The sequence below is a fragment of the Anarhichas minor genome, unplaced genomic scaffold (genome assembly GCF_050575085.1).
Source record: "Anarhichas minor isolate MPS153535 unplaced genomic scaffold, ASM5057508v1 ptg000136l, whole genome shotgun sequence".
NCBI classification, from domain to species: domain Eukaryota; kingdom Metazoa; phylum Chordata; class Actinopteri; order Perciformes; family Anarhichadidae; genus Anarhichas; species Anarhichas minor.
This window is the reverse complement of record NW_027466582.1, coordinates 16,558,361-16,580,355: the sequence shown is the minus strand read 5'-3', so window position 1 is coordinate 16,580,355 and position 21,995 is coordinate 16,558,361. Positions and strand designations below refer to the sequence as shown.

At 44.3% G+C, this 21,995-nt stretch overlaps 25 non-coding genes across 25 annotated transcripts; all 25 read right to left on the bottom strand.

Moving 5' to 3' along the window:
- Window positions 1-302: 302 nt before the first annotated feature.
- Window positions 303-375, bottom strand: trnav-cac (transfer RNA valine (anticodon CAC)). The gene has a single exon. It is a non-coding gene; the product is annotated as a tRNA-Val (tRNA).
- A 606-nt stretch (window positions 376-981) lies between these two features.
- On the bottom strand, window positions 982-1,054 carry trnav-cac (transfer RNA valine (anticodon CAC)). The gene has a single exon. It is a non-coding gene; the product is annotated as a tRNA-Val (tRNA).
- A 606-nt stretch (window positions 1,055-1,660) lies between these two features.
- On the bottom strand, window positions 1,661-1,733 carry trnav-cac (transfer RNA valine (anticodon CAC)). The gene has a single exon. It is a non-coding gene; the product is annotated as a tRNA-Val (tRNA).
- Window positions 1,734-2,342: 609 nt separating this feature from the next.
- On the bottom strand, window positions 2,343-2,415 carry trnav-cac (transfer RNA valine (anticodon CAC)). Its single transcript has one exon. It is a non-coding gene; the product is annotated as a tRNA-Val (tRNA).
- Window positions 2,416-3,024: 609 nt separating this feature from the next.
- trnav-cac (transfer RNA valine (anticodon CAC)) lies at window positions 3,025-3,097 on the bottom strand. The gene has a single exon. It is a non-coding gene; the product is annotated as a tRNA-Val (tRNA).
- Window positions 3,098-3,714: 617 nt separating this feature from the next.
- trnav-cac (transfer RNA valine (anticodon CAC)) lies at window positions 3,715-3,787 on the bottom strand. Its single transcript has one exon. It is a non-coding gene; the product is annotated as a tRNA-Val (tRNA).
- A 609-nt stretch (window positions 3,788-4,396) lies between these two features.
- Window positions 4,397-4,469, bottom strand: trnav-cac (transfer RNA valine (anticodon CAC)). Its single transcript has one exon. It is a non-coding gene; the product is annotated as a tRNA-Val (tRNA).
- Window positions 4,470-7,132: 2,663 nt separating this feature from the next.
- On the bottom strand, window positions 7,133-7,205 carry trnav-cac (transfer RNA valine (anticodon CAC)). The gene has a single exon. It is a non-coding gene; the product is annotated as a tRNA-Val (tRNA).
- Window positions 7,206-9,186: 1,981 nt separating this feature from the next.
- Window positions 9,187-9,259, bottom strand: trnav-cac (transfer RNA valine (anticodon CAC)). The gene has a single exon. It is a non-coding gene; the product is annotated as a tRNA-Val (tRNA).
- A 617-nt stretch (window positions 9,260-9,876) lies between these two features.
- On the bottom strand, window positions 9,877-9,949 carry trnav-cac (transfer RNA valine (anticodon CAC)). The gene has a single exon. It is a non-coding gene; the product is annotated as a tRNA-Val (tRNA).
- Window positions 9,950-10,558: 609 nt separating this feature from the next.
- Window positions 10,559-10,631, bottom strand: trnav-cac (transfer RNA valine (anticodon CAC)). The gene has a single exon. It is a non-coding gene; the product is annotated as a tRNA-Val (tRNA).
- Window positions 10,632-11,248: 617 nt separating this feature from the next.
- On the bottom strand, window positions 11,249-11,321 carry trnav-cac (transfer RNA valine (anticodon CAC)). Its single transcript has one exon. It is a non-coding gene; the product is annotated as a tRNA-Val (tRNA).
- Window positions 11,322-11,935: 614 nt separating this feature from the next.
- On the bottom strand, window positions 11,936-12,008 carry trnav-cac (transfer RNA valine (anticodon CAC)). The gene has a single exon. It is a non-coding gene; the product is annotated as a tRNA-Val (tRNA).
- Window positions 12,009-13,312: 1,304 nt separating this feature from the next.
- trnav-cac (transfer RNA valine (anticodon CAC)) lies at window positions 13,313-13,385 on the bottom strand. Its single transcript has one exon. It is a non-coding gene; the product is annotated as a tRNA-Val (tRNA).
- A 617-nt stretch (window positions 13,386-14,002) lies between these two features.
- trnav-cac (transfer RNA valine (anticodon CAC)) lies at window positions 14,003-14,075 on the bottom strand. Its single transcript has one exon. It is a non-coding gene; the product is annotated as a tRNA-Val (tRNA).
- Window positions 14,076-14,689: 614 nt separating this feature from the next.
- trnav-cac (transfer RNA valine (anticodon CAC)) lies at window positions 14,690-14,762 on the bottom strand. Its single transcript has one exon. It is a non-coding gene; the product is annotated as a tRNA-Val (tRNA).
- Window positions 14,763-15,379: 617 nt separating this feature from the next.
- On the bottom strand, window positions 15,380-15,452 carry trnav-cac (transfer RNA valine (anticodon CAC)). Its single transcript has one exon. It is a non-coding gene; the product is annotated as a tRNA-Val (tRNA).
- Window positions 15,453-16,069: 617 nt separating this feature from the next.
- trnav-cac (transfer RNA valine (anticodon CAC)) lies at window positions 16,070-16,142 on the bottom strand. Its single transcript has one exon. It is a non-coding gene; the product is annotated as a tRNA-Val (tRNA).
- A 617-nt stretch (window positions 16,143-16,759) lies between these two features.
- Window positions 16,760-16,832, bottom strand: trnav-cac (transfer RNA valine (anticodon CAC)). Its single transcript has one exon. It is a non-coding gene; the product is annotated as a tRNA-Val (tRNA).
- Window positions 16,833-17,449: 617 nt separating this feature from the next.
- Window positions 17,450-17,522, bottom strand: trnav-cac (transfer RNA valine (anticodon CAC)). The gene has a single exon. It is a non-coding gene; the product is annotated as a tRNA-Val (tRNA).
- Window positions 17,523-18,139: 617 nt separating this feature from the next.
- On the bottom strand, window positions 18,140-18,212 carry trnav-cac (transfer RNA valine (anticodon CAC)). Its single transcript has one exon. It is a non-coding gene; the product is annotated as a tRNA-Val (tRNA).
- Window positions 18,213-18,829: 617 nt separating this feature from the next.
- On the bottom strand, window positions 18,830-18,902 carry trnav-cac (transfer RNA valine (anticodon CAC)). The gene has a single exon. It is a non-coding gene; the product is annotated as a tRNA-Val (tRNA).
- A 606-nt stretch (window positions 18,903-19,508) lies between these two features.
- Window positions 19,509-19,581, bottom strand: trnav-cac (transfer RNA valine (anticodon CAC)). Its single transcript has one exon. It is a non-coding gene; the product is annotated as a tRNA-Val (tRNA).
- A 609-nt stretch (window positions 19,582-20,190) lies between these two features.
- On the bottom strand, window positions 20,191-20,263 carry trnav-cac (transfer RNA valine (anticodon CAC)). The gene has a single exon. It is a non-coding gene; the product is annotated as a tRNA-Val (tRNA).
- A 1,292-nt stretch (window positions 20,264-21,555) lies between these two features.
- Window positions 21,556-21,628, bottom strand: trnav-cac (transfer RNA valine (anticodon CAC)). Its single transcript has one exon. It is a non-coding gene; the product is annotated as a tRNA-Val (tRNA).
- Window positions 21,629-21,995: the final 367 nt, after the last annotated feature.

The following is a 21,995-nucleotide window of genomic DNA, read 5'->3' as shown; positions in this document are numbered from 1 at the left end:
GGAGTTTTCTACCAGTTGTTAGTAAGACAACAGCCATTTAACACAGAAACGATACATATCGAGCATGTTCCTGCTGTCAGAGACAGCTTCACATTGACGATATGATCCTCTACCTCGGCATGCATGCACATCAGAATGGAAAATTCTGCTTCTTTTCATCCAGTTTGCTGGGAACGCTAGTCAGAACACTTTGATTGTGTGGAGGAAAAGCCAACCCTGGGGCAGTTGTACTTCTTATCCAGTTTCCGACAATTCCACTAAGTAGAGTTTTATTTTGTGGAGTAAGCAGGAACAAAGAATACTGTTTCCGCCCAGTTTCGAACAGGGGACCTTTCGCGTGTGAAGCGAACGTGATAACCACTACACTACGGAAACTGCTGAAGATGACTTTTATGCACGTGCCCAGGCTCAATGCACCATTCACACTTGACTGCAAACATTTCAGATGCCAGACAACATGATTTCCGAATGGATTCAGTCACAGCTGCTGTGTCATTGAGTGACAGTAAATGTCTACTTCACTTAAAGCCTCCCCTGTATAGCTCCAAGAATTCCCTTCATAGGCCGGAACAGCGGCACTTTTTTTTATTTAGCCAAAAATGCTATTAGCACAGTCCACGTTAGTATAGTGGATAGTATCTCCGCTTGTCACGCGGAAGACCAGGGTTCGATTCCCTGACGGGGAGTTTTCTACCAGTTGTTAGTAAGACAACAGCCATTTAACACAGAAACGATACATATCGAGCATGTTCCTGCTGTCAGAGACAGCTTCACATTGACGATATGATCCTCTACCTCGGCATGCATGCACATCAGAATGGAAAATTCTGCTTCTTTTCATCCAGTTTGCTGGGAACGCTAGTCAGAACACTTTGATTGTGTGGAGGAAAAGCCAACCCTGGGGCAGTTGTACTTATCCAGTTTCTGACAATTCCACTAAGTAGAGTTTTATTTTGTGGAGTAAGCAGGAACAAAGAATACTGTTTCCGCCCAGTTTCGAACAGGGGACCTTTCGCGTGTGAAGCGAACGTGATAACCACTACACTACGGAAACTGCTGAAGATGACTTTTATGCACGTGCCCAGGCTCAATGCACCATTCACACTTGACTGCAAACATTTCAGATGCCAGACAACATGATTTCCGAATGGATTCAGTCACAGCTGCTGTGTCATTGAGTGACAGTAAATGTCTACTTCACTTAAAGCCTCCCCTGTATAGCTCCAAGAATTCCCTTCATAGGCCGGAACAGCGGCACTTTTTTTTATTTAGCCAAAAATGCTATTAGCACAGTCCACGTTAGTATAGTGGATAGTATCTCCGCTTGTCACGCGGAAGACCAGGGTTCGATTCCCTGACGGGGAGTTTTCTACCAGTTGTTAGTAAGACAACAGCCATTTAACACAGAAACGATACATATCGAGCATGTTCCTGCTGTCAGAGACAGCTTCACATTGACGATATGATCCTCTACCTCGGCATGCATGCACATCAGAATGGAAAATTCTGCTTCTTTTCATCCAGTTTGCTGGGAACGCTAGTCAGAACACTTTGATTGTGTGGAGGAAAAGCCAACCCTGGGGCAGTTGTACTTATCCAGTTTCTGACAATTCCACTAAGTAGAGTTTTATTTTGTGGAGTAAGCAGGAACAAAGAATACTGTTTCCGCCCAGTTTCGAACAGGGGACCTTTCGCGTGTGAAGCGAACGTGATAACCACTACACTACGGAAACTGCTGAAGATGACTTTTATGCACGTGCCCAGGCTCAATGCACCATTCACACTTGACTGCAAACATTTCAGATGCCAGACAACATGATTTCCGAATGGATTCAGTCACAGCTGCTGTGTCATTGAGTGACAGTAAATGTCTACTACACTTAAAGCCTCCCCTGTATAGCTCCAAGAATTCCCTTCATAGGCCGGAACAGCGGCACTTTTTTTTATTTAGCCAAAAATGCTATTATCACAGTCCTCGTTAGTATAGTGGATAGTATCTCCGCTTGTCACGCGGAAGAACAGGGTTCGATTCCCTGATGGGGAGTTTTCTACCAATTGCTAATAAGACAACAGCCATTTAACACAGAGACGATACATATCGAGCATGTTCCTGCTCTCAGAGACAGCTTCACATTGACGATATGATCCTCTACCTCGGCATGCATGCACATCAGAATGGAAAATTCTGCTTCTTTTCATCCAGTTTGCTGGGAACGCTAGTCAGAACACTTTGATTGTGTGGAGGAAAAGCCAACCCTGGGGCAGTTGTACTTCTTATCCAGTTTCGGACAATTCCACTAAGTAGAGTTTTATTTTGTGGAGTAAGCAGGAACAAAGAATACTGTTTCCGCCCAGTTTCGAACAGGGGACCTTTCGCGTGTGAAGCAAACGTGATAACCACTACACTACGGAAACTGCTGAAGATGACTTTTATGCACGTGCCCAGGCTCAATGCACCATTCACACTTGACTGCAAACATTTCAGATGCCAGACAACATGATTTCCGAATGGATTCAGTCACAGCTGCTGTGTCATTGAGTGACAGTAAATGTCTACTACACTTAAAGCCTCCCCTGTATAGCTCCAAGAATTCCCTTCATAGGCCGGAACAGCGGCACTTTTTTTTATTTAGCCAAAAATGCTATTAGCACAGTCCTCGTTAGTATAGTGGATAGTATCTCCGCTTGTCACGCGGAAGAACAGGGTTCGATTCCCTGATGGGGAGTTTTCTACCAATTGCTAATAAGACAACAGCCATTTAACACAGAGACGATACATATCGAGCATGTTCCTGCTCTCAGAGACAGCTTCACATTGACGATATGATCCTCTACCTCGGCATGCATGCACATCAGAATGGAAAATTCTGCTTCTTTTCATCCAGTTTGCTGGGAACGCTAGTCAGAACACTTTGATTGTGTGGAGGAAAAGCCAACCCTGGGGCAGTTGTACTTCTTATCCAGTTTCGGACAATTCCACTAAGTAGAGTTTTATTTTGTGGAGTAAGCAGGAACAAAGAATACTGTTTCCGCCCAGTTTCGAACAGGGGACCTTTCGCGTGTGAAGCAAACGTGATAACCACTACACTACGGAAACTGCTGAAGATGACTTTTATGCACGTGCCCAGGCTCAATGCACCATTCACACTTGACTGCAAACATTTCAGATGCCAGACAACATGATTTCCGAATGGATTCAGTCACAGCTGCTGTGTCATTGAGTGACAGTAAATGTCTACTACACTTAAAGCCTCCCCTGTATAGCTCCAAGAATTCCCTTCATAGGCCGGAACAGCGGCACTTTTTTTTATTTAGCCAAAAATGCTATTAGCACAGTCCTCGTTAGTATAGTGGATAGTATCTCCGCTTGTCACGCGGAAGACCAGGGTTCGATTCCCTGACGGGGAGTTTTCTACCAGTTGTTAGTAAGACAACAGCCATTTAACACAGAAACGATACATATCGAGCATGTTCCTGCTCTCAGAGACAGCTTCACATTGACGATATGATCCTCTACCTCGGCATGCATGAAAGGTTGCACATCAGAATGGAAAATTCTGCTTCTTTTCATCCAGTTTGCTGGGAACGCTGGTCAGAACACTTTGATTGTGTGGAGGAAAATCCAACCCTGGGGCAGTTGTACTTCTTATCCAGTTTCCGACAATTCCACTAAGTAGAGTTTTATTTTGTGGAGTAAGCAGGAACAAAGAATACTGTTTCCGCCCAGTTTCGAACAGGGGACCTTTCGCGTGTGAAGCAAACGTGATAACCACTACACTACGGAAACTGCTGAAGATGACTTTTATGCACGTGCCCAGGCTCAATGCACCATTCACACTTGACTGCAAACATTTCAGATGCCAGACAACATGATTTCCGAATGGATTCAGTCACAGCTGCTGTGTCATTGAGTGACAGTAAATGTCTATTACACTTAAAGCCTCCCCTGTATAGCTCCAAGAATTCCCTTCATAGGCCGGAACAGCGGCACTTTTTTTTATTTAGCCAAAAATGCTATTAGCACAGTCCTCGTTAGTATAGTGGATAGTATCTCTGCTTGTCACGCTGAAGAACAGGGTTCGATTCCCTGATGGGGAGTTTTCTACCAATTGCTAATAAGACAACAGCCATTTAACACAGAGACGATACATATCGAGCATGTTCCTGCTCTCAGAGACAGCTTCACATTGACGATATGATCCTCTACCTCGGCATGCATGCACATCAGAATGGAAAATTCTGCTTCTTTTCATCCAGTTTGCTGGGAACGCTAGTCAGAACACTTTGATTGTGTGGAGGAAAAGCCAACCCTGGGGCAGTTGTACTTCTTATCCAGTTTCGGACAATTCCACTAAGTAGAGTTTTATTTTGTGGAGCAAGCAGGAACAAAGAATACTGTTTCCGCCCAGTTTCGAACAGGGGACCTTTCGCGTGTGAAGCAAACGTGATAACCACTACACTACGGAAACTGCTGAAGATGACTTTTATGCACGTGCCCAGGCTCAATACACCATTCACACTTGACTGCAAACATTTCAGATGCCAGACAACATGATTTCCGAATGGATTCAGTCACAGCTGCTGTGTCATTGAGTGACAGTAAATGTCTACTACACTTAAAGCCTCCCCTGTATAGCTCCAAGAATTCCCTTCATAGGCCGGAACAGCGGCACTTTTTTTTATTTAGCCAAAAATGCTATTAGCACAGTCCTCGTTAGTATAGTGGATAGTATCTCCGCTTGTCACGCGGAAGAACAGGGTTCGATTCCCTGATGGGGAGTTTTCTACCAATTGCTAATAAGACAACAGCCATTTAACACAGAGACGATACATATCGAGCATGTTCCTGCTCTCAGAGACAGCTTCACATTGACGATATGATCCTCTACCTCGGCATGCATGCACATCAGAATGGAAAATTCTGCTTCTTTTCATCCAGTTTGCTGGGAACGCTAGTCAGAACACTTTGATTGTGTGGAGGAAAAGCCAACCCTGGGGCAGTTGTACTTCTTATCCAGTTTCGGACAATTCCACTAAGTAGAGTTTTATTTTGTGGAGTAAGCAGGAACAAAGAATGCTGTTTCCGCCCAGTTTCGAACAGGGGACCTTTCGCGTGTGAAGCAAACGTGATAACCACTACACTACGGAAACTGCTGAAGATGACTTTTATGCACGTGCCCAGGCTCAATGCACCATTCACACTTGACTGCAAACATTTCAGATGCCAGACAACATGATTTCCGAATGGATTCAGTCACAGCTGCTGTGTCATTGAGTGACAGTAAATGTCTACTACACTTAAAGCCTCCCCTGTATAGCTCCAAGAATTCCCTTCATAGGCCGGAACAGCGGCACTTTTTTTTATTTAGCCAAAAATGCTATTAGCACAGTCCTCGTTAGTATAGTGGATAGTATCTCCGCTTGTCACGCGGAAGAACAGGGTTCGATTCCCTGATGGGGAGTTTTCTACCAATTGCTAATAAGACAACAGCCATTTAACACAGAGACGATACATATCGAGCATGTTCCTGCTCTCAGAGACAGCTTCACATTGACGATATGATCCTCTACCTCGGCATGCATGCATATCAGAATGGAAAATTCTGCTTCTTTTCATCCAGTTTGCTGGGAACGCTAGTCAGAACACTTTGATTGTGTGGAGGAAAAGCCAACCCTGGGGCAGTTGTACTTCTTATCCAGTTTCGGACAATTCCACTAAGTAGAGTTTTATTTTGTGGAGTAAGCAGGAACAAAGAATACTGTTTCCGTCCAGTTTCGAACAGGGGACCTTTCGCGTGTGAAGCAAACGTGATAACCACTACACTACAGAAACTGCTGAAGATGACTTTTATGCACGTGCCCAGGCTCAATGCACCATTCACACTTGACTGCAAACATTTCAGATGCCAGACAACATGATTTCCGAATGGATTCAGTCACAGCTGCTGTGTCATTGAGTGACAGTAAATGTCTACTACACTTAAAGCCTCCCCTGTATAGCTCCAAGAATTCCCTTCATAGGCCGGAACAGCGGCACTTTTTTTTATTTAGCCAAAAATGCTATTAGCACAGTCCTCGTTAGTATAGTGGATAGTATCTCCGCTTGTCACGCGGAAGACCAGGGTTCGATTCCCTGACGGGGAGTTTTCTACCAGTTGTTAGTAAGACAACAGCCATTTAACACAGAAACGATACATATCGAGCATGTTCCTGCTCTCAGAGACAGCTTCACATTGACGATATGATCCTCTACCTCGGCATGCATGAAAGGTTGCACATCAGAATGGAAAATTCTGCTTCTTTTCATCCAGTTTGCTGGGAACGCTGGTCAGAACACTTTGATTGTGTGGAGGAAAATCCAACCCTGGGGCAGTTGTACTTCTTATCCAGTTTCCGACAATTCCACTAAGTAGAGTTTTATTTTGTGGAGTAAGCAGGAACAAAGAATACTGTTTCCGCCCAGTTTCGAACAGGGGACCTTTCGCGTGTGAAGCAAACGTGATAACCACTACACTACGGAAACTGCTGAAGATGACTTTTATGCACGTGCCCAGGCTCAATGCACCATTCACACTTGACTGCAAACATTTCAGATGCCAGACAACATGATTTCCGAATGGATTCAGTCACAGCTGCTGTGTCATTGAGTGACAGTAAATGTCTACTACACTTAAAGCCTCCCCTGTATAGCTCCAAGAATTCCCTTCATAGGCCGGAACAGCGGCACTTTTTTTTATTTAGCCAAAAATGCTATTAGCACAGTCCTCGTTAGTATAGTGGATAGTATCTCCGCTTGTCACGCGGAAGAACAGGGTTCGATTCCCTGATGGGAAGTTTTCTACCAATTGCTAATAAGACAACAGCCATTTAACACAGAGACGATACATATCGAGCATGTTCCTGCTCTCAGAGACAGCTTCACATTGACGATATGATCCTCTACCTCGGCATGCATGCACATCAGAATGGAAAATTCTGCTTCTTTTCATCCAGTTTGCTGGGAACGCTAGTCAGAACACTTTGATTGTGTGGAGGAAAAGCCAACCCTGGGGCAGTTGTACTTCTTAACCAGTTTCCGACAATTCCACTAAGTAGAGTTTTATTTTGTGGAGTAAGCAGGAACAAAGAATACTGTTTCCGCCCAGTTTCGAACTGAGGACCTTTCGCGTGTGAAGCAAACGTGATAACCACTACACTACGGAAACTGCTGAAGATGACTTTTATGCACGTGCCCAGGCTCAATGCACCATTCACACTTGACTGCAAACATTTCAGATGCCAGACAACATGATTTCCGAATGGATTCAGTCACAGCTGCTGTGTCATTGAGTGACAGTAAATGTCTACTACACTTAAAGCCTCCCCTGTATAGCTCCAAGAATTCCCTTCATAGGCCGGAACAGCGGCACTTTTTTTTATTTAGCCAAAAATGCTATTAGCACAGTCCTCGTTAGTATAGTGGATAGTATCTCCGCTTGTCACGCGGAAGAACAGGGTTCGATTCCCTGATGGGGAGTTTTCTACCAATTGCTAATAAGACAACAGCCATTTAACACAGAGACGATACATATCGAGCATGTTCCTGCTCTCAGAGACAGCTTCACATTGACGATATGATCCTCTACCTCGGCATGCATGCACATCAGAATGGAAAATTCTGCTTCTTTTCATCCAGTTTGCTGGGAACGCTAGTCAGAACACTTTGATTGTGTGGAGGAAAAGCCAACCCTGGGGCAGTTGTACTTCTTATCCAGTTTCGGACAATTCCACTAAGTAGAGTTTTATTTTGTGGAGTAAGCAGGAACAAAGAATACTGTTTCCGCCCAGTTTCGAACAGGGGACCTTTCGCGTGTGAAGCAAACGTGATAACCACTACACTACGGAAACTGCTGAAGATGACTTTTATGCACGTGCCCAGGCTCAATGCACCATTCACACTTGACTGCAAACATTTCAGATGCCAGACAACATGATTTCCGAATGGATTCAGTCACAGCTGCTGTGTCATTGAGTGACAGTAAATGTCTACTTCACTTAAAGCCTCCCCTGTATAGCTCCAAGAATTCCCTTCATAGGCCGGAACAGCGGCACTTTTTTTTATTTAGCCAAAAATGCTATTAGCACAGTCCTCGTTAGTATAGTGGATAGTATCTCTGCTTGTCACGCGGAAGAACAGGGTTCGATTCCCTGATGGGGAGTTTTCTACCAATTGCTAATAAGACAACAGCCATTTAACACAGAGACGATACATATCGAGCATGTTCCTGCTCTCAGAGACAGCTTCACATTGACGATATGATCCTCTACCTCGGCATGCATGCACATCAGAATGGAAAATTCTGCTTCTTTTCATCCAGTTTGCTGGGAACGCTAGTCAGAACACTTTGATTGTGTGGAGGAAAAGCCAACCCTGGGGCAGTTGTACTTCTTATCCAGTTTCGGACAATTCCACTAAGTAGAGTTTTATTTTGTGGAGTAAGCAGGAACAAAGAATACTGTTTCCGCCCAGTTTCGAACAGGGGACCTTTCGCGTGTGAAGCAAACGTGATAACCACTACACTACGGAAACTGCTGAAGATGACTTTTATGCACGTGCCCAGGCTCAATGCACCATTCACACTTGACTGCAAACATTTCAGATGCCAGACAACATGATTTCCGAATGGATTCAGTCACAGCTGCTGTGTCATTGAGTGACAGTAAATGTCTACTACACTTAAAGCCTCCCCTGTATAGCTCCAAGAATTCCCTTCATAGGCCGGAACAGCGGCACTTTTTTTTATTTAGCCAAAAATGCTATTAGCACAGTCCTCGTTAGTATAGTGGATAGTATCTCCGCTTGTCACGCGGAAGAACAGGGTTCGATTCCCTGATGGGGAGTTTTCTACCAATTGCTAATAAGACAACAGCCATTTAACACAGAGACGATACATATCGAGCATGTTCCTGCTCTCAGAGACAGCTTCACATTGACGATATGATCCTCTACCTCGGCATGCATGAAAGGTTGCACATCAGAATGGAAAATTCTGCTTCTTTTCATCCAGTTTGCTGGGAACGCTGGTCAGAACACTTTGATTGTGTGGAGGAAAATCCAACCCTGGGGCAGTTGTACTTCTTATCCAGTTTCCGACAATTCCACTAAGTAGAGTTTTATTTTGTGGAGTAAGCAGGAACAAAGAATACTGTTTCCGCCCAGTTTCGAACTGAGGACCTTTCGCGTGTGAAGCAAACGTGATAACCACTACACTACGGAAACTGCTGAAGATAACTTTTATGCACGTGCCCAGGCTCAATGCACCATTCACACTTGACTGCAAACATTTCAGATGCCAGACAACATGATTTCCGAATGGATTCAGTCACAGCTGCTGTGTCATTGAGTGACAGTAAATGTCTACTACACTTAAAGCCTCACCTGTATAGCTCCAAGAATTCCCTTCATAGGCCGGAACAGCGGCACTTTTTTTTATTTAGCCAAAAATGCTATTAGCACAGTCCTCGTTAGTATAGTGGATAGTATCTCCGCTTGTCACGCGGAAAAACAGGGTTCGATTCCCTGATGGGGAGTTTTCTACCAATTGCTAATAAGACAACAGCCATTTAACACAGAGACGATACATATCGAGCATGTTCCTGCTCTCAGAGACAGCTTCACATTGACGATATGATCCTCTACCTCGGCATGCATGAAAGGTTGCACGTCAGAATGGAAAATTCTGCTTCTTTTCATCCAGTTTGCTGGGAACGCTGGTCAGAACACTTTGATTGTGTGGAGGAAAATCCAACCCTGGGGCAGTTGTACTTCTTATCCAGTTTCCGACAATTCCACTAAGTAGAGTTTTATTTTGTGGAGTAAGCAGGAACAAAGAATACTGTTTCCGCCCAGTTTCGAACTGAGGACCTTTCGCGTGTGAAGCAAACGTGATAACCACTACACTACGGAAACTGCTGAAGATAACTTTTATGCACGTGCCCAGGCTCAATGCACCATTCACACTTGACTGCAAACATTTCAGATGCCAGACAACATGATTTCCGAATGGATTCAGTCACAGCTGCTGTGTCATTGAGTGACAGTAAATGTCTACTACACTTAAAGCCTCCCCTGTATAGCTCCAAGAATTCCCTTCATAGGCCGAAACAGCGGCACTTTTTTTTATTTAGCCAAAAATGCTATTAGCACAGTCCTCGTTAGTATAGTGGATAGTATCTCCGCTTGTCACGCGGAAAAACAGGGTTCGATTCCCTGATGGGGAGTTTTCTACCAATTGCTAATAAGACAACAGCCATTTAACACAGAGACGATACATATTGAGCATGTTCCTGCTCTCAGAGACAGCTTCACATTGACGATATGATCCTCTACCTCGGCATGCATGCACATCAGAATGGAAAATTCTGCTTCTTTTCATCCAGTTTGCTGGGAACGCTAGTCAGAACACTTTGATTGTGTGGAGGAAAAGCCAACCCTGGGGCAGTTGTACTTCTTATCCAGTTTCGGACAATTCCACTAAGTAGAGTTTTATTTTGTGGAGTAAGCAGGAACAAAGAATACTGTTTCCGCCCAGTTTCGAACTGAGGACCTTTCGCGTGTGAAGCAAACGTGATAACCACTACACTACGGAAACTGCTGAAGATAACCTTTATGCACGTGCCCAGGCTCAATGCACCATTCACACTTGACTGCAAACATTTCAGATGCCAGACAACATGATTTCCGAATGGATTCAGTCACAGCTTCTGTGTCATTGAGTGACAGTAAATGTCTACTACACTTAAAGCCTCCCCTGTATAGCTCCAAGAATTCCCTTCATAGGCCGGAACAGCGGCACTTTTTTTTATTTAGCCAAAAATGCTATTAGCACAGTCCTCGTTAGTATAGTGGATAGTATCTCCGCTTGTCACGCGGAAGACCAGGGTTCGATTCCCTGACGGGGAGTTTTCTACCAGTTGTTAGTAAGACAACAGCCATTTAACACAGAGACGATACATATTGAGCATGTTTCTGCTGTCAAAGACAGCTTCACATTGACGATATGATCCTCTACCTCGGCATGCATGAAAGGTTGCACATCAGAATGGAAAATTCTGCTTCTTTTCATCCAGTTTGCTGGGAACGCTAGTCAGAACACTTTGATTGTGTGGAGGAAAAGCCAACCCTGGGGCAGTTGTACTTCTTATCCAGTTTCGGACAATTCCACTAAGTAGAGTTTTATTTTGTGGAGTAAGCAGGAACAAAGAATACTGTTTCCGCCCAGTTTCGAACTGAGGACCTTTCGCGTGTGAAGCAAACGTGATAACCACTACACTACGGAAACTGCTGAAGATAACCTTTATGCACGTGCCCAGGCTCAATGCACCATTCACACTTGACTGCAAACATTTCAGATGCCAGACAACATGATTTCCGAATGGATTCAGTCACAGCTGCTGTGTCATTGAGTGACAGTAAATGTCTACTACACTTAAAGCCTCCCCTGTATAGCTCCAAGAATTCCCTTCATAGGCCGGAACAGCGGCACTTTTTTTTATTTAGCCAAAAATGCTATTAGCACAGTCCTCGTTATTATAGTGGATAGTATCTCCGCTTGTCACGCGGAAGACCAGGGTTCGATTCCCTGACGGGGAGTTTTCTACCAGTTGTTAGTAAGACAACAGCCATTTAACACAGAGACGATACATATTGAGCATGTTTCTGCTGTCAGAGACAGCTTCACATTGACGATATGATCCTCTACCTCGGCATGCATGAAAGGTTGCACATCAGAATGGAAAATTCTGCTTCTTTTCATCCAGTTTGCTGGGAACGCTAGTCAGAACACTTTGATTGTGTGGAGGAAAAGCCAACCCTGGGGCAGTTGTACTTATCCAGTTTCTGACAATTCCACTAAGTAGAGTTTTATTTTGTGGAGTAAGCAGGAACAAAGAATACTGTTTCCGCCCAGTTTCGAACAGGGGACCTTTCGCGTGTGAAGCGAACATGATAACCACTACACTACGGAAACTGCTGAAGATGACTTTTATGCACGTGCCCAGGCTCAATGCACCATTCACACTTGACTGCAAACATTTCAGATGCCAGACAACATGATTTCCGAATGGATTCAGTCACAGCTGCTGTGTCATTGAGTGACAGTAAATGTCTACTTCACTTTAAGCCTCCCCTGTATAGCTCCAAGAATTCCCTTCATAGGCCGGAACAGCGGCACTTTTTTTTATTTAGCCAAAAATGCTATTAGCACAGTCCTCGTTAGTATAGTGGATAGTATCTCCGCTTGTCACGCGAAAGAACAGGGTTCGATTCCTTGATGGGGAGTTTTCTACCAATTGCTAATAAGACAACAGCCATTTAACACAGAGACGATACATATCGAGCATGTTCCTGCTCTCAGAGACAGCTTCACATTGACGATATGATCCTCTACCTCGGCATGCATGAAAGGTTGCACGTCAGAATGGAAAATTCTGCTTCTTTTCATCCAGTTTGCTGGGAACGCTAGTCAGAACACTTTGATTGTGTGGAGGAAAAGCCAACCCTGGGGCAGTTGTACTTCTTATCCAGTTTCGGACAATTCCACTAAGTAGAGTTTTATTTTGTGGAGTAAGCAGGAACAAAGAATACTGTTTCCGCCCAGTTTCGAACAGGGGACCTTTCGCGTGTGAAGCAAACGTGATAACCACTACACTACGGAAACTGCTGAAGATAACTTTTATGCACGTGCCCAGGCTCAATGCACCATTCACACTTGACTGCAAACATTTCAGATGCCAGACAACATGATTTCCGAATGGATTCAGTCACAGCTGCTGTGTCATTGAGTGACAGTAAATGTCTACTTCACTTAAAGCCTCCCCTGTATAGCTCCAAGAATTCCCTTCATAGGCCGGAACAGCGGCACTTTTTTTTATTTAGCCAAAAATGCTATTAGCACAGTCCTCGTTAGTATAGTGGATAGTATCTCCGCTTGTCACGCGGAAGACCAGGGTTCGATTTCCTAACGGGGAGTTTTCTACCAGTTGTTAGTAAGACAACAGCCATTTAACACAGAAACGATACATATCGAGCATGTTTCTGCTGTCAGAGACAGCTTCACATTGACGATATGATCCTCTACCTCGGCATGCATGAAAGGTTGCACATCAGAATGGAAAATTCTGCTTCTTTTCATCCAGTTTGCTGGGAACGCTAGTCAGAACACTTTGATTGTGTGGAGGAAAAGCCAACCCTGGGGCAGTTGTACTTATCCAGTTTCTGACAATTCCACTAAGTAGAGTTTTATTTTGTGGAGTAAGCAGGAACAAAGAATACTGTTTCCGCCCAGTTTCGAACTGAGGACCTTTCGCGTGTGAAGCAAACGTGATAACCACTACACTACGGAAACTGCTGAAGATGACTTTTATGCACGTGCCCAGGCTCAATGCACCATTCACACTTGACTGCAAACATTTCAGATGCCAGACAACATGATTTCCGAATGGATTCAGTCACAGCTGCTGTGTCATTGAGTGACAGTAAATGTCTACTACACTTAAAGCCTCCCCTGTATAGCTCCAAGAATTCCCTTCATAGGCCGGAACAGCGGCACTTTTTTTTATTTAGCCAAAAATGCTATTAGCACAGTCCTCGTTAGTATAGTGGATAGTATCTCCGCTTGTCACGCGGAAAAACAGGGTTCGATTCCCTGATGGGGAGTTTTCTACCAATTGCTAATAAGACAACAGCCATTTAACACAGAGACGATACATATCGAGCATGTTCCTGCTCTCAGAGACAGCTTCACATTGACGATATGATCCTCTACCTCGGCATGCATGAAAGGTTGCACATCAGAATGGAAAATTCTGCTTCTTTTCATCCAGTTTGCTGGGAACGCTAGTCAGAACACTTTGATTGTGTGGAGGAAAAGCCAACCCTGGGGCAGTTGTACTTCTTATCCAGTTTCGGACAATTCCACTAAGTAGAGTTTTATTTTGTGGAGTAAGCAGGAACAAAGAATACTGTTTCCGCCCAGTTTCAAACTGAGGACCTTTCGCGTGTGAAGCGAACATGATAACCACTACACTACGGAAACTGCTGAAGATGACTTTTATGCACGTGCCCAGGCTCAATGCACCATTCACACTTGACTGCAAACATTTCAGATGCCAGACAACATGATTTCCGAATGGATTCAGTCACAGCTGCTGTGTCATTGAGTGACAGTAAATGTCTACTTCACTTAAAGCCTCCCCTGTATAGCTCCAAGAATTCCCTTCATAGGCCGGAACAGCGGCACTTTTTTTTATTTAGCCAAAAATGCTATTAGCACAGTCCTCGTTAGTATAGTGGATAGTATCTCCGCTTGTCACGCGGAAGACCAGGGATCGATTCCCTAACGGGGAGTTTTCTACCAGTTGTTAGTAAGACAACAGCCATTTAACACAGAAACGATACATATCGAGCATGTTTCTGCTGTCAGAGACAGCTTCACATTGACGATATGATCCTCTACCTCGGCATGCATGAAAGGTTGCACATCAGAATGGAAAATTCTGCTTCTTTTCATCCAGTTTGCTGGGAACGCTAGTCAGAACACTTTGATTGTGTGGAGGAAAAGCCAACCCTGGGGCAGTTGTACTTATCCAGTTTCTGACAATTCCACTAAGTAGAGTTTTATTTTGTGGAGTAAGCAGGAACAAAGAATACTGTTTCCGCCCAGTTTCGAACTGAGGACCTTTCGCGTGTGAAGCAAACGTGATAACCACTACACTACGGAAACTGCTGAAGATGACTTTTATGCACGTGCCCAGGCTCAATGCACCATTCACACTTGACTGCAAACATTTCAGATGCCAGACAACATGATTTCCGAATGGATTCAGTCACAGCTGCTGTGTCATTGAGTGACAGTAAATGTCTACTACACTTAAAGCCTCCCCTGTATAGCTCCAAGAATTCCCTTCATAGGCCGGAACAGCGGCACTTTTTTTTATTTAGCCAAAAATGCTATTAGCACAGTCCTCGTTAGTATAGTGGATAGTATCTCCGCTTGTCACGCGGAAAAACAGGGTTCGATTCCCTGATGGGGAGTTTTCTACCAATTGCTAATAAGACAACAGCCATTTAACACAGAGACGATACATATCGAGCATGTTCCTGCTCTCAGAGACAGCTTCACATTGACGATATGATCCTCTACCTCGGCATGCATGAAAGGTTGCACATCAGAATGGAAAATTCTGCTTCTTTTCATCCAGTTTGCTGGGAACGCTAGTCAGAACACTTTGATTGTGTGGAGGAAAAGCCAACCCTGGGGCAGTTGTACTTCTTATCCAGTTTCGGACAATTCCACTAAGTAGAGTTTTATTTTGTGGAGTAAGCAGGAACAAAGAATACTGTTTCCGCCCAGTTTCAAACTGAGGACCTTTCGCGTGTGAAGCGAACGTGATAACCACTACACTACGGAAACTGCTGAAGATGACTTTTATGCACGTGCCCAGGCTCAATGCACCATTCACACTTGACTGCAAACATTTCAGATGCCAGACAACATGATTTCCGAATGGATTCAGTCACAGCTGCTGTGTCATTGAGTGACAGTAAATGTCTACTTCACTTAAAGCCTCCCCTGTATAGCTCCAAGAATTCCCTTCATAGGCCGGAACAGCGGCACTTTTTTTTATTTAGCCAAAAATGCTATTAGCACAGTCCTCGTTAGTATAGTGGATAGTATCTCCGCTTGTCACGCGGAAGACCAGGGTTCGATTCCCTAACGGGGAGTTTTCTACCAGTTGTTAGTAAGACAACAGCCATTTAACACAGAAACGATACATATCGAGCATGTTCCTGCTCTCAGAGACAGCTTCACATTGACGATATGATCCTCTACCTCGGCATGCATGAAAGGTTGCACGTCAGAATGGAAAATTCTGCTTCTTTTCATCCAGTTTGCTGGGAACGCTAGTCAGAACACTTTGATTGTGTGGAGGAAAAGCCAACCCTGGGGCAGTTGTACTTCTTATCCAGTTTCCGACAATTCCACTAAGTAGAGTTTTATTTTGTGGAGTAAGCAGGAACAAAGAATACTGTTTCCGCCCAGTTTCGAACTGAGGACCTTTCGCGTGTGAAGCAAACGTGATAACCACTACACTACGGAAACTGCTGAAGATAACCTTTATGCACGTGCCCAGGCTCAATGCACCATTCACACTTGACTGCAAACATTTCAGATGCCAGACAACATGATTTCCGAATGGATTCAGTCACAGCTGCTGTGTCATTGAGTGACAGTAAATGTCTACTTCACTTAAAGCCTCCCCTGTATAGCTCCAAGAATTCCCTTCATAGGCCGGAACAGCGGCACTTTTTTTTATTTAGCCAAAAATGCTATTAGCACAGTCCTCGTTAGTATAGTGGATAGTATCTCCGCTTGTCATGCGGAAGACCAGGGTTCGATTCCCTAACGGGGAGTTTTCTACCAGTTGTTAGTAAGACAACAGCCATTTAACACAGAAACGATACATATCGAGCATGTTCCTGCTCTCAGAGACAGCTTCACATTGACGATATGATCCTCTACCTCGGCATGCATGAAAGGTTGCACGTCAGAATGGAAAATTCTGCTTCTTTTCATCCAGTTTGCTGGGAACGCTAGTCAGAACACTTTGATTGTGTGGAGGAAAAGCCAACCCTGGGGCAGTTGTACTTCTTATCCAGTTTCGGACAATTCCACTAAGTAGAGTTTTATTTTGTGGAGTAAGCAGGAACAAAGAATACTGTTTCCGCCCAGTTTCGAACTGAGGACCTTTCGCGTGTGAAGCGAACGTGATAACCACTACACTACGGAAACTGCTGAAGATGACTTTTATGCACGTGCCCAGGCTCAATGCACCATTCACACTTGACTGCAAACATTTCAGATGCCAGACAACATGATTTCCGAATGGATTCAGTCACAGCTGCTGTGTCATTGAGTGACAGTAAATGTCTACTACACTTAAAGCCTCCCCTGTATAGCTCCAAGAATTCCCTTCATAGGCCGGAACAGCGGCACTTTTTTTTATTTAGCCAAAAATGCTATTAGCACAGTCCTCGTTAGTATAGTGGATAGTATCTCCGCTTGTCACGCGGAAAAACAGGGTTCGATTCCCTGATGGGGAGTTTTCTACCAATTGCTAATAAGACAACAGCCATTTAACACAGAGACGATACATATCGAGCATGTTCCTGCTCTCAGAGACAGCTTCACATTGACGATATGATCCTCTACCTCGGCATGCATGAAAGGTTGCACATCAGAATGGAAAATTCTGCTTCTTTTCATCCAGTTTGCTGGGAACGCTAGTCAGAACACTTTGATTGTGTGGAGGAAAAGCCAACCCTGGGGCAGTTGTACTTCTTATCCAGTTTCGGACAATTCCACTAAGTAGAGTTTTATTTTGTGGAGTAAGCAGGAACAAAGAATACTGTTTCCGCCCAGTTTCAAACTGAGGACCTTTCGCGTGTGAAGCGAACGTGATAACCACTACACTACGGAAACTGCTGAAGATGACTTTTATGCACGTGCCCAGGCTCAATGCACCATTCACACTTGACTGCAAACATTTCAGATGCCAGACAACATGATTTCCGAATGGATTCAGTCACAGCTGCTGTGTCATTGAGTGACAGTAAATGTCTACTTCACTTAAAGCCTCCCCTGTATAGCTCCAAGAATTCCCTTCATAGGCCGGAACAGCGGCACTTTTTTTTATTTAGCCAAAAATGCTATTAGCACAGTCCTCGTTAGTATAGTGGATAGTATCTCCGCTTGTCACGCGGAAGACCAGGGTTCGATTCCCTAACGGGGAGTTTTCTACCAGTTGTTAGTAAGACAACAGCCATTTAACACAGAAACGATACATATCGAGCATGTTCCTGCTCTCAGAGACAGCTTCACATTGACGATATGATCCTCTACCTCGGCATGCATGAAAGGTTGCACGTCAGAATGGAAAATTCTGCTTCTTTTCATCCAGTTTGCTGGGAACGCTAGTCAGAACACTTTGATTGTGTGGAGGAAAAGCCAACCCTGGGGCAGTTGTACTTCTTATCCAGTTTCCGACAATTCCACTAAGTAGAGTTTTATTTTGTGGAGTAAGCAGGAACAAAGAATACTGTTTCCGCCCAGTTTCGAACTGAGGACCTTTCGCGTGTGAAGCAAACGTGATAACCACTACACTACGGAAACTGCTGAAGATAACCTTTATGCACGTGCCCAGGCTCAATGCACCATTCACACTTGACTGCAAACATTTCAGATGCCAGACAACATGATTTCCGAATGGATTCAGTCACAGCTGCTGTGTCATTGAGTGACAGTAAATGTCTACTTCACTTAAAGCCTCCCCTGTATAGCTCCAAGAATTCCCTTCATAGGCCGGAACAGCGGCACTTTTTTTTATTTAGCCAAAAATGCTATTAGCACAGTCCTCGTTAGTATAGTGGATAGTATCTCCGCTTGTCATGCGGAAGACCAGGGTTCGATTCCCTAACGGGGAGTTTTCTACCAGTTGTTAGTAAGACAACAGCCATTTAACACAGAAACGATACATATCGAGCATGTTCCTGCTCTCAGAGACAGCTTCACATTGACGATATGATCCTCTACCTCGGCATGCATGAAAGGTTGCACGTCAGAATGGAAAATTCTGCTTCTTTTCATCCAGTTTGCTGGGAACGCTAGTCAGAACACTTTGATTGTGTGGAGGAAAAGCCAACCCTGGGGCAGTTGTACTTCTTATCCAGTTTCGGACAATTCCACTAAGTAGAGTTTTATTTTGTGGAGTAAGCAGGAACAAAGAATACTGTTTCCGCCCAGTTTCGAACTGAGGACCTTTCGCGTGTGAAGCGAACGTGATAACCACTACACTACGGAAACTGCTGAAGATGACTTTTATGCACGTGCCCAGGCTCAATGCACCATTCACACTTGACTGCAAACATTTCAGATGCCAGACAACATGATTTCCGAATGGATTCAGTCACAGCTGCTGTGTCATTGAGTGACAGTAAATGTCTACTACACTTAAAGCCTCCCCTGTATAGCTCCAAGAATTCCCTTCATAGGCCGGAACAGCGGCACTTTTTTTTATTTAGCCAAAAATGCTATTAGCACAGTCCTCGTTAGTATAGTGGATAGTATCTCCGCTTGTCACGCGGAAGACCAGGGTTCGATTCCCTGACGGGGAGTTTTCTACCAGTTGCTAGTAAGACAACAGCCATTTAACACAGAGACGATACATATTGAGCATGTTTCTGCTGTCAGAGACAGCTTCACATTGACGATATGATCCTCTACCTCGGCATGCATGCAAATCAGAATGGAAAATTCTGCTTCTTTTCATCCAGTTTGCTGGGAACGCTAGTCAGAACACTTTGATTGTGTGGAGGAAAAGCCAACCCTGGGGCAGTTGTACTTATCCAGTTTCTGACAATTCCACTAAGTAGAGTTTTATTTTGTGGAGTAAGCAGGAACAAAGAATACTGTTTCCGCCCAGTTTCGAACTGAGGACCTTTCGCGTGTGAAGCAAACGTGATAACCACTACACTACGGAAACTGCTGAAGATGACTTTTATGCACGTGCCCAGGCTCAATGCACCATTCACACTTGACTGCAAACATTTCAGATGCCAGACAACATGATTTCCGAATGGATTCAGTCACAGCTGCTGTGTCATTGAGTGACAGTAAATGTCTACTACACTTAAAGCCTCCCCTGTATAGCTCCAAGAATTCCCTTCATAGGCCGGAACAGCGGCACTTTTTTTTATTTAGCCAAAAATGCTATTAGCACAGTCCTCGTTAGTATAGTGGATAGTATCTCCGCTTGTCACGCGGAAAAACAGGGTTCGATTCCCTGATGGGGAGTTTTCTACCAATTGCTAATAAGACAACAGCCATTTAACACAGAGACGATACATATCGAGCATGTTCCTGCTCTCAGAGACAGCTTCACATTGACGATATGATCCTCTACCTCGGCATGCATGCACATCAGAATGGAAAATTCTGCTTCTTTTCATCCAGTTTGCTGGGAACGCTAGTCAGAACACTTTGATTGTGTGGAGGAAAAGCCAACCCTGGGGCAGTTGTACTTCTTATCCAGTTTCGGACAATTCCACTAAGTAGAGTTTTATTTTGTGGAGTAAGCAGGAACAAAGAATACTGTTTCCGCCCAGTTTCAAACTGAGGACCTTTCGCGTGTGAAGCAAACGTGATAACCACTACACTACGGAAACTGCTGAAGATAACCTTTATGCACGTGCCCAGGCTCAATGCACCATTCACACTTGACTGCAAACATTTCAGATGCCAGACAACATGATTTCCGAATGGATTCAGTCACAGCTGCTGTGTCATTGAGTGACAGTAAATGTCTACTACACTTAAAGCCTCCCCTGTATAGCTCCAAGAATTCCCTTCATAGGCCGGAACAGCGGCACTTTTTTTTATTTAGCCAAAAATGCTATTAGCACAGTCCTCGTTAGTATAGTGGATAGTATCTCCGCTTGTCACGCGGAAGACCAGGGTTCGATTCCCTGACGGGGAGTTTTCTACCAGTTGTTAGTAAGACAACAGCCAGTTAACACAGAGACGATACATATTGAGCATGTTTCTGCTGTCAGAGACAGCTTCACATTGCATGATCCTCTACCTCGGCATGCATGCACATCAGAATGGAAAATTCTGCTTCTTTTCATCCAGTTTGCTGGGAACGCTAGTCAGAACACTTTGATTGTGTGGAGGAAAAGCCAACCCTGGGGCAGTTGTACTTATCCAGTTTCTGACAATTCCACTAAGTAGAGTTTTATTTTGTGGAGTAAGCAGGAACAAAGAATACTGTTTCCGCCCAGTTTCGAACTGAGGACCTTTCGCGTGTGAAGCAAACGTGATAATCACTACACTACGGAAACTGCTGAAGATGACTTTTATGCACGTGCCCAGGCTCAATGCACCATTCACACTTGACTGCAAACATTTCAGATGCCAGACAACATGATTTCCGAATGGATTCAGTCACAGCTGCTGTGTCATTGAGTGACAGTAAATGTCTACTTCACTTAAAGCCTCCCCTGTATAGCTCCAAGAATTCCCTTCATAGGCCGGAACAGCGGCACTTTTTTTTATTTAGCCAAAAATGCTATTAGCACAGTCCTCGTTAGTATAGTGGATAGTATCTCCGCTTGTCACGCGGAAGACCAGGGTTCGATTCCCTAACGGGGAGTTTTCTACCAGTTGTTAGTAAGACAACAGCCATTTAACACAGAAACGATACATATCGAGCATGTTCCTGCTCTCAGAGACAGCTTCACATTGAAGATATGATCCTCTACCTCGGCATGCATGAAAGGTTGCACGTCAGAATGGAAAATTCTGCTTCTTTTCATCCAGTTTGCTGGGAACGCTGGTCAGAACACTTTGATTGTGTGGAGGAAAATCCAACCCTGGGGCAGTTGTACTTCTTATCCAGTTTCCGACAATTCCACTAAGTAGAGTTTTATTTTGTGGAGTAAGCAGGAACAAAGAATACTGTTTCCGCCCAGTTTCGAACTGAGGACCTTTCGCGTGTGAAGCAAACGTGATAACCACTACACTACGGAAACTGCTGAAGATGACTTTTATGCACGTGCCCAGGCTCAATGCACCATTCACACTTGACTGCAAACATTTCAGATGCCAGACAACATGATTTCCGAATGGATTCAGTCACAGCTGCTGTGTCATTGAGTGACAGTAAATGTCTACTACACTTAAAGCCTCCCCTGTATAGCTCCAAGAATTCCCTTCATAGGCCGGAACAGCGGCACTTTTTTTTATTTAGCCAAAAATGCTACTAGCACAGTCCTCGTTAGTATAGTGGATAGTATCTCCGCTTGTCACGCGGAAAAACAGGGTTCGATTCCCTGATGGGGAGTTTTCTACCAATTGCTAATAAGACAACAGCCATTTAACACAGAGACGATACATATC